The sequence below is a fragment of the Mobula hypostoma genome, chromosome 6 (genome assembly GCF_963921235.1).
Source record: "Mobula hypostoma chromosome 6, sMobHyp1.1, whole genome shotgun sequence".
Lineage (NCBI taxonomy): Eukaryota > Metazoa > Chordata > Chondrichthyes > Myliobatiformes > Myliobatidae > Mobula > Mobula hypostoma.
The window spans coordinates 137,149,081-137,160,024 of NC_086102.1; the positions used below are offsets into that span (position 1 = coordinate 137,149,081).

General features: G+C 40.9%; 1 pseudogene; it reads right to left on the reverse strand.

The window, feature by feature from the left end:
• Window positions 1–928: 928 nt before the first annotated feature.
• LOC134347653 (uncharacterized) lies at window positions 929–10,692 on the reverse strand (annotated as a pseudogene).
• Between the last annotated feature and the right edge of the window lie 252 nt (window positions 10,693–10,944).

The window sequence follows — 10,944 nt, forward strand, 5'->3', positions numbered from 1 at the left end:
ATATTTCAGCCTCTCTCCAATATTCAACTTCAAGGCCGTCCCATTTATTTTTTTAACCATTCAGTTCTTAATTCTCTCTCTCTCTAAATTAAAGACAGATCATTTCTGCAGCATTTCATCACTGACACATCACAGTCACAATGTTCCCTCTAACTTGTAATGACCAGTGTGCACAAAAATCTTGTGCTGTGCAGTTTTATTTGCCCAGTGACAACAACGTGTGCACACTGAATAGTTTCTTCAATAAAGACAGTATAAATAAGCCAGTTCTAAAATCTGCAGACAAGTCATCGCAAACTCCACGTTGTCGACACCACCCACATCAGGAATCGAAAAAGGAAATGTGATAGTGTACGATGTCCCACGTATGTGCCAAGGCTCTGTGTTCCCGTGCTCTAGAGCAAAGCTCTGTGTTCCACGTCATGTGAATGTTTCAGGGTTTAATCAGGTCAGGAAGGATCAGGTCATTGTCCACATTAGCATTAATTTCAGCAGCCTATTGGAGATCTTATTGGAGGTAAAGTGCCTACTGGTTTTAGCTGGCCTGGTGAGGAGTAAATCTGGCAGATCTTTCACCTCTTCGAGTCAATTATAAGCTTTAATAGACAATGAGGAGTGTTTAATGCATCATGAACACTTCGTTTTTTTTTCATTCATGAGTAATGGTATCACAAATTATTCAACTTTTCCATAACTCACACTTATCACCCCTGTATCAGTTCAAATAATTTTGTTCCAAATTTTGCTATTTTTAGGAGCAATTTTGTGATGTGGTCATAACTCTGGTGGAGTTACATTCTTGAGCTCATTACACATGTTTGACTTAGACTGAGAAAAAGAAAATTATAGGAGAACCTGCAACAATGCACAGTGTAAGGAAAACAGTCATTAAGCAGAAACAGGGCAATTAATCATTCTTGCTGTCAACAATAAAATCATTTTTATTGATCTACTTTCAGTAAACTGTGTAGAATTAGATTTTCAAAATATATTGCATTGATATTGGCAGCAAAAGGCAACACATGAAACAGGCAGAACATTTAAACAGTTCTCTGAAATTATTTCTCTATTTCAAATGTACAAGTTCTTCTTACTGGAATTGGCAAAGGCCTCCCCAGCCTCAAACACACACACAGGCACACACACACACACACACACACACAGGCACACACACACAGGCACACACACACACACACACACACACACACACACACACACACACACACACACACACACACACACATACTCTGCGCCAGCTGGAAGTAGGCCAGTGTGGAGAGCAGCTACAGAGAGCTGCACCCAACAACCTGGGGCAGGAAACAGGCGCAATCCTACGTAAACACTGAAGAAGAAAAATGGGAACAAACAAATAAGAGGGTAATTTATAGGCTTCAGCCTCACATCCACATCCTTCTCTCTCCTCTTGCTCTTCACTCCCAACAGCTGCTGCCCTGAACCTCCAATGAATGGGACCATTGAAGCTTTCTCGCCAATGTTTCTTAATGAGCCTTCTGTTACCGCCACATTGCCCCTCGTATCACACTCGTTGGAGGAAAGGTACATACAGTCTTTTAAGCTCAGCTAAATTCTTAAACTTGATCCAGAATTTGCTGGATTGAAAAATATTTAGGACTGAAGACTCCTGCTGAAACATTAACTTCATCTCCCTCTCTTCGTAAGTTTACAGACCTGCTGCATATTGTCCTGCCCTAATCTTTTTTTTAAATCTCACTATGCTTAGGAGACTAAAGTTGTAAGTATGGTTGTAGGAACCCAATTGAGGAGGGAAGTTTTCAACAAAACAAGACTCATTTATATTCATTATTTGCTTTTGTCCAACTGTGGGTACCATCTCACAAATGCTTCCAGCATGCTGTTGCAGACCAAATGTGAATACAGGTACCTCATGAACTTAAACCTTCATACTGGGAAGATAAGAGGCTCTAAAGTTGTAGCCTATCTGTCCCACATCAGTTCTTTTGCAGCTAATGGCCCATTTCCAGAAGCAGCAACCATTAGACAGAGGAACCTTGTTATAAGCACTTCATAGGCAGGTTACTAGGTGCCTGAGTTAGAATTCCATGCTTGGCATTGAAGGGAAAAGTAACAACAAGTTGATGAATGTTAGAGTGCAATATTTCACATACGTTTAAAATGAAAGGCAGTATACATAGGAGAACAGTTACAAAGTACAGAGATTTCTTTGTTGTCGCAAAATGTCTCCCTTATATATCAACAAATACAAATGTTAACTTTAATCTGAACAAGGTCTCTTTGAGTTCATCCCAAACTTTGCCTTTCAAAAATGCCATTCATGGTTAGTGTCTGCGATGTCGGACTCTTGAATCCTCATTGTATTCCTGTAATGAATGGAATCATTTATTGACCAAATCTAGATTTAAACAAGTTATTATGGTTGATAACATAAATATGAAATCATAGAAAAAAATCCAAAATTATACATACCCTTGAGGCACCGAATGATGATTCTTCTGAGGTGAATTTCAGCTGCATTAAAATATACAATATACTTATTACGATCAGGGGTCCAATGACCTCAGACCTTGGAAACAACACTGAAAAACACAATCTAAGTAATATTGGACAAAAAATATGAAAGCTATTAATTTCTTAATTACAAATGTGAGCCAAGACTCAGTCTTTCTTTGGGTTCTTCTTAAACACCTTTTAGTACATGAATGAAAGAAGTGTGAGGCAGTAAATTCCAGACTGCAATCACCTTTTAGTTAAAAATAAAACTTCACAGACCTCTCTGACCTATCACCTTAGACCTCTGTCCTCTGGTTCCCCAGTCTATGGTCCTCAAAAGTTAGCATGTGTCTGTCAGGACCAGATTCAGCCTCCTTTGCTCCATGGAAAATTCCAAGAGGTAGACAGAGCATGCTTGTCCTCCTTAGCCAGTTACTGAGTACAACAGCTGGCAAGTCATGCTACAATTTCACAACATTTTGGTTAGATTGCTCATGTGCATTTCTGGTCACCACAGTACAGGAGAGCCATCATTAATCTGGAGACAGTGCAGGAAAGATTCACAAGGTAGACCATGAGTTGAAAGGAAAGATTGGAGAGGCTGGCGAAGGGTCTCGGCCTGAAACGTCGACTGCGCCTCTTCCTATAGATGCTGCCTGGCCTGCTGCGTTCACCAGCAACTTTGATGTGTGTTGATTGCAGAGGCTGGATCTAGTTTGTTTGCAGTAAAGTAGGCTGAGAGGTGATATAATAGACATATATAAAATTATGAAGGGCACAGTGCAGGGAAGTGCCCAATGTTTGTTTCCCAGGGTAGGTGTGCCCAGAACTGGGGAATATAAACTCTTTATTAGAGACAACTGTATACCAGCTCATTAATGCAAATATCTAATCTGCCAATCACGAAGCAGCAACTCAATAAATAAAAACATGCAGATATGATCAAGAAATGTGGTCTAAGTGACTTTGACTGTGGAATGATTGTTGGTGCCAGATGGGGTGGTTTGAGTTTCTCAGAAACTGCTGATCTCCTGGGATTTCTAGAGTTTACAGAGGATGGTGCAACAAACAAAAAAAAACACATCTAGTGTGTGGCAGTTCTTGGGTCCTGTTAATGACAGAGGTCAGAGGAGAATGGCTAGGCTAGCTCAGGCTGACAGGATGGTGAGAGTAACTCAAATAGCCAGATATTAGAACAGTGGTGTGCAAAAGAACATCTCTGAATGCACAATATGTTAAACCTTTCTTCCCCTTTCTGATGTCTAGTCTGAACAACAACCAAACCTCTTTACCAAATAAAATGGCTGCTGAATGTATAATAAGAACTACCACAACTGCATTCATGTCTTGCTGAAGGTGACACCAAAGTAATCTTAAACTGCTTTGTAGGAAAGAATGTAACATGGCGGAGGTTATCAATGATAGTTTTGAAGGCTTTGGTTGCTCTAGACTCAACAGCAGTCAGTCTGAATGCCAAAGGAAACATACTAGTGTGCGTGTTTCTTGATCCTTAGAGTGTGCTATTCCTAATCCAAGAAAGCTCAGCTCACATACCTTTGATGATGACTCATGTGATAATTCTTCTGAGGTGATTCTCAGCTGTATTAAAATATTAAAAAGTTCATGTTAGTACAGGGGAATTAATAAAATATCTATGTTTAGCAAAGTGAAGTTGATCATCAAACAATACTGACAAGCAACAGAACTCTATGTTGCCATCCTCAATGTTATTCCCAAGAAAGGGCGCAAAAAAAAATTGACGAGCAGATCGTGGAACACAGAACATAAAATATAGAACAGTAAAGTCTGTGAAAAGGCCCTTCAACCCAGCATATCTGTACTGACTATGGATGGTTGGTCCTTGGGCATTGAACAAGCAGCACACCAAATCAGAGGTTGGGAAATGCAGGAGTAATATTTGGGAATAAGGGAGGAGCATGTAGCTAAGCCATTATTTAGGGAGGAATTTCTAATTGCTCCTCGCTCATAATTTTCCATGTTTGCAGAATATGTGCCAATATGATGCTATTGGGCTGGGATATGGGAATGTTGATACCTTCTCTTTCAACAACTCCCATGTTTTTCTGTATTTCATGGCTATCTGGAGAAGGACGAATATCAGAGTTGTTCTGTACATGCATAAAATTAACCTTTGGACCTTTGAATAACTTTGGGAACTCAGATTAGTACAATCCTGTCTCTGCCAATGGGATCTATAAATTCTATTTAGCTTCTGCAAAGCAATGCAGGCAGCCTCTCGGCTGTCATAACTTGACTCCCTCTTGGGCCAGCCAGGTTCCGGAATTGAACCGCCTTGGAGAATGATCTGGAAAGGCAGTCTCATTGCAGATTTGCAAGCCTTGGCCCTTCATTCTCATTGCTGGAGCTTATTGAGATAAATATTTACCTTTATTTGTTGAAAGCTTTATGGCTTAGAGGAAAAAATTGCATCACGTTGAACCATGGTGTCATTTAACTCGACAAAATAATGTTGCTCTCTCAGATTCGTTTGGTAAATAGAAAATGCATTGAATCATAGAGAGAAGCAGTACAAACACAGGAGCTTTGGCCCAGCAAGTCAACACTAACCATTGAGCTCCTACTTGCATTGATCCTAACTTACCCATTTTATTGTCCCCACATTGCCACATTCTCCCCCAGATTCTACCATGCACAATTTCCGGTGCTTAATTAATCTACTGACCCACACATCTTTGGGATGTGGGACAAAACTGGAGTACTTGGAGGAAATATATGCAGTCAGAGAGAGAGCATGCAAACTCCACGCAGACAGTACCTGAGGTCAGGATTGAACCTGGATCTCTGGCAGCTTCTCTAAAAGGTCTATCATTGTGCTGCCCAGCAAATACACAAATTTCTGGAGAGTGGTTTCTGCTTAATAGAACTCACAGAGTTCTTTAAAGAAATTTTATTTTTGAAGGTAAATGTGGCAGATGTAGTGTATGAAGGACATAAGGAATTCTTCTATAATCAATCACTTTGCTGATTATAGGAGAAGATTAAACAGTATGGAATAAGCGTCTGTACAGCAGCCTAGATCTGAGGACAACACTATCTTATAGCTGACAGTTTTTTTCTCTCCTCCATATTATACATTCTAAAAAATGAGCATTTTGTTAGCGTGAAGTGAGAAAGGGTCAGGATGGCCCGATTTAAGATCTCAAAACATCATGAGAGAGCACAGCCTCAAAATAGATGGAAGTCCCTTTAGAACAGAGGTGAGAAAGAATTTCTTGAGATAGAGAGTGGTGACTCTATGGAATACATTGTCACGTGAACCTGTGGAAGCCAAGTCTTTGGGAATATTTAAAGGGTAGGTTAATAGGTTCTTAATTAGTAAGGGTGTTAAAGGTTACGGGGAGAAGGCAGGAGAATGATGTTGAGAGGAATCATAAAGCAGCCATGATGGAATGGTGGAGCAGACTTAATGGTCTGAACAGTCTAAATCTGCTCCTGTGTCTTATGTTTGTTTGGAGGTTACCTCTTCACTGCTGTTTATTAATTCTGAAGATCCTCCACTATAGATGAATCTTTGGGATGGCCTTCTGTGTCCTTTCCCCCTTTTGGGTGGCTTAGTGTGACTTTTTGTTCCTGCAGCTGGTTCACTCTGACCTCTCCCTCCATTGGATACTCCTCCATTCGCTTTCACCCTTTCCATTGAGTTTCCGTTGCCTTTGGCCCTCCTAAAGCCATGGCATTCCACATCCACGTCCAGCACCTCATCAGCCATGTACTTAACACGACTTCTGCAGTTAGCAGTTTCCTGAGAAAACAAAACTCAAGTTCTTGAAGCATATTTACTGGGCCCTTTAAAATCCTGTGCTTCATTAGCTCACTCTCAAGAGTTGCAGCTTACATTTTCTTGAGTAAAGTAGTCAACTGAAATGATTGTATTTTCCTCTTGGCATTATTCTAACAATATTCATAATGAGAACCTAACCATCTTATTTAGTTTCTAATTTGTTTTTATAGACAAGGCACAATTGTAGGCCTTTCTAGTCTAACAAGTCAGCCTGTCCAATTACACCCATGTCACCAATTAACCCACTAACCCATACATCTTTGGAATGTAGAAGGAAACCAAATCCCCCACGGTCACAGCGAGAATGTACAAAATCCTTACAGGCAGCAGTGAGAATTGAACCCGGATTGCTGTTCCTGTCATAGCATTACACTAATCATTATGCTAGCATGCTGCCCCAATTGGTTAATGAAATAAACTGACGGAATGATTGAACAGAGAGATATCTTGCTCTTAAAGAATTGTGGTGTGTGTTAAGGAGGCAAAAATTGATCTTCTCAATAGTTTATATTTATAGAATATAACTATATGACTATGTATGTCCATATTTTTAGCCTGAGTTTGGTGTCTACATGGAGATTCTGAGTGGAATCTGTTTGGTGTTCATATATAAAGAGAAGTGCAAGGTGTTGCCAATAATTGGGATAAGCTCAGACAGGTAATCTTTTCCTGGTCCTTCACCTATGGTATATCTATGGTGATAGTAGGGTGGAACTTGTCAGCATGCTCAGTCTGCACAGTTTCCTGGTCTCCACCCCACCAGCATCGTTTTAGTAGGGAGTCAGTCCAGTAAGCATGGGAGGAGTGGTAGTGGTGGCGAATGCCAGGAGTAGATCTGACTTCTGCCTATACATACTAGAGCTCACAATTTCTTGCGGTTGATGTTTCCTCTAGATAACCCAGTTTAAGACCTCAGAACGTCATGAGAGGACACAGCCTCAGAATAGAAGAAAGTCCCTTTAGAACAAAGATGGGGTGGGGCCTTCCATCAGCCAGAGGGTTGTGACTCTGTGGAATGCATTGCCACATGCAACTGTAGAGGTGAAGTCATTGGGTATAATTGACATTCGCTTTGAAAGAATTGTTTTTTTTAATTTTTATAAATGTTTTATTTCTCATAGGTGCTATGAGCAGAAGGTAAACGCAGGGAAAAGAGAAGATGGCATTTTCTTTTGCCAGAGAAAAATAAATAATATAGAAGGAACTACAGTATGGAGGAGTAGATTTACCAGTCATCTTGCATTTTGGCCCACTCTGTTTCCACCCAACTAAGAACATTTGTGCAAGGAGCAAGGAGAATGCCTGCCTCACAGAGCTGATATTGGGATGCAATGGGAATGTGGTATATAGTAGCCTCTACTGTATTCCAGCATTACACACTTCCTCTGCTGCTCAGCTTCTTTCCTGCTCGTCCATTGCCAGTTCTCTGGAGATCAAGGCAAGGATGGAGCTCAGCCAACACCTGGGCCTTGAGAATCACCTAGTCATGGAAAGGTTAAGTTCTCAGCAAGCTGTTGTTGGCCAATTACACAACATGCTGAAAGAGGAATGCAATATAAAGAACGTGGATGTTTTTCATGCATTTGAAATATTAAATTTTTAAGATGTTTTTATATCTGCCTTGATGTCATCTCATTACTGCCTCCCAGGATCAAACCACATAACTGTGCAGCTTATTTAACATTTCCATAATGTGGAGTTTTTTTTTACATTCCTTCCGGTTAAGGAATGAATCAAAGGTCCTAGAAGTTTACAAGAATTGAAGCAGCAAAACAGTATTGAACTAATTAGAGCATAAAATCAATTCAATAGGGCCATATCCTTTTATCCCTGAGGCTAATTTGGATTTATTCAACTCATTTCGGATTGAAGCCTGAATTTGCTTGATTGGCGGAGTTGCCTCTGCCACACTTCCCCCTTTCCTGAGGCCTTCTATTTGGAGAGAAATGATTTCAGTTCTCCACAGTGCTAAGAACAGCCAACTCAACACCATGCCGAGTTAAATGCCTCTGACAATTAATATAATAAGACGTTCTGTGCTGAAACCTCTTGGATGTCAGGCTCAACTCTCTCTTCACTTTAATGAAAATATGTGAGGATCTTGTAAAGCAAAAGTGCAGGACTCTGTGGCTGAGAGCTGACAAGCTCCCAGTAAGCAGGGGTTACATAATATTCACTGTTGTTCATGAAGTGTTTTGCATTGCTTGTTAACTTCACCGAAAACTATTGAAGAGAGAGCCATAACCTCAGTACTTACAGCTATTCTTGCTGGCCGGAAAGGGCAACTAGAATCATCAAATTCTAGCCCAGAATTTTTGGAGCAGACCGTTTCTTGCACAGCAAATGCCAAATCCACATTGTATGACAATTTTCCTGTGGGAGAAAGCTACATGAAAAAAACAGGTATCAGTTATAAACTCTCGAACATGACCACAAGCTATGCTTTGAGGCGTATCAGCTGTTGCTTTCAGTATCACAACAAGAAAGTTGCCCAGTTTCCAGCTTAGTTATTTTCTGCTTCATGTGATGTGGCATTTAGAAGCTCGGTGCACTTGTCTGTGAAAGATGGGCTGTAGAAAATCATCAGTAGGTTACACCAAAGACCATTGACTGCAGGCAATTTTCTGACCAAGAGGTGAGACCACTTCCCAGGTTTCTGGGGCGACTCAGTACTGGTAAATGGAATGCTATACTCCTCTTACAAGCAATATGTTGTCAGAATTGCTGTACACTCCACATAAAGAGATCGGAATGAATTTAATCAGATTAAATAAATTAAATCAATGTGTCCTTCTGGTGCAAGTTAAAAGCTGTTGTAAGTGAGGGAAGCAGATGTGGTCTAACATCATGGGATTGGGTGGATGTTATTATAGGAGATTTATGAAGAGTGGTGTGATCGTAAGGGGTTAGGCTGTGATCTTGAAGGAATTTAATGGATAATGGGAAAATTAGAGTGTTGCATAATGATTTTAGAAGGATTGTGTTTACTGTGGGTGGGGCTGTGAGCACAGGAAGCATATGATTGTCTTCCCTGGGGAGTTGACCTTGTAGAAGGAGATGTGATGGGGTTGGTGTTAGTCACTGTGGAGGTGATGGTGATCTCAGGAAGGGGGTGGATTGTTCATTCAGGGGTTGTAATTGTGTGTGCCGTCTGTGACTAAGGGTGTGTGGCAGCAACAGTAAGACCTGGATTTTAGAAGGTTAGGTGTGGGAAAGGTTGTCAAAGGGTTTTCATGGGGTGACTTTCCATGTGAATGGAGCTAAGGTGCTACGATCACAGGTAGTTTCTGAACTAGGTGACAGCTGGTTGTGTGGAGTCACAGGAGGTTAGGGGTGGAATGGATTACATTTGTGCACATTATAATTGCAGTGCCTTCGGGAGGCGATGCTGCTCACCCTGATCATTGAAGAATGGGGCTAACCTTCTTAATGTTCAGGGTCTCTTGATCCTGGCATTGGATGACACTGAGTAGATCACAACCCAGGAAGCCACTGAACTGCAGTAACCTCCAGTGTGTGAAATGAGGTCCTCATGTGATCTGGATTGACTATGGGAGGCCCCAGGAGAACAATGCCCAGCTGAAAGCCAATCCTAACACTGCCTTGCCTCCAGAGGTGAGAGCGAATCAAAATCTCCTCTTGATAATTCACCAGGTAGTTAATTGCAAAGGAGCAAAGAAGCAGAAAAGGAAAGATGACTTCTTAGCAAACCCTCAAAAGAACTTTACATTTGTTTCGCACAGATTTGACTCTAATCAGACTCAAAGAAGGGTTGACGTCCAACTGTGTTTCACCCTCTGCAGAGTGACAGTAAAAGTCTGCTCTCACTGGTATTTTTCCAGAGTTTAAGCAATGAAACACTCAGAGACGAGAACATGCTTACATCTGTTACTGTGCCGCTGACAATGCCGCAAAGATGACTGATTTCACTTATTTCGTTCAGCTTTATAATCGCCGCTCTCAGGGCATCCTCGGGGTTTGGTACTCCTGCAGACAGAAAAGGAACAGTTGCAGAAAATATTCCAGAATAAACTCAGCTGCTTTGTTCAAATGGTATTAGTCAGAACTAGTTAGAATAAAGTTATACAATTTACGGGAACCCTCTACGATCAATTCTTCTTACACATGGGTGAAATTACACTGATGAAAGCTCATTATCAATAACTCCCTACTCTCTGAGGTGCCAGTACCTACCTAAGCAGTGGAGGATCTGCAAGGCAGCAATGGCGAGCAGGAAGGTTTTCATTCTGCTTCGTGTGAGATGAGCAGGCTGGTTTTTCAGAGTGAAGGAGCTGTTTCTCTCTCTCTCGATCTGCCTTCGCCTCACTGGCTTCAGTCTTTTTATACCGCACCTCCACCACATTTAAACACTGACTCATATTTGCACAGTTTGGTGATTGTGGGCACAGAAATCTGCTGACAACTGAGCTGTAATATGATTAAAGTTTTGTAACTACAGCCAGATGTTTCTGTTCTAAAAATGTAAACACTCAGTTGCAAACTTTTCAGAGTGTAGAAGTAACAGCAAATAACAGAATTATGCATGAATTCTCAGTAAAATAATTTCCTTTAAGAATTTTTCTTCAATTGAGTTGATCATTGGCATGTTGTTGTAGTGAGTCTGCCTTTCA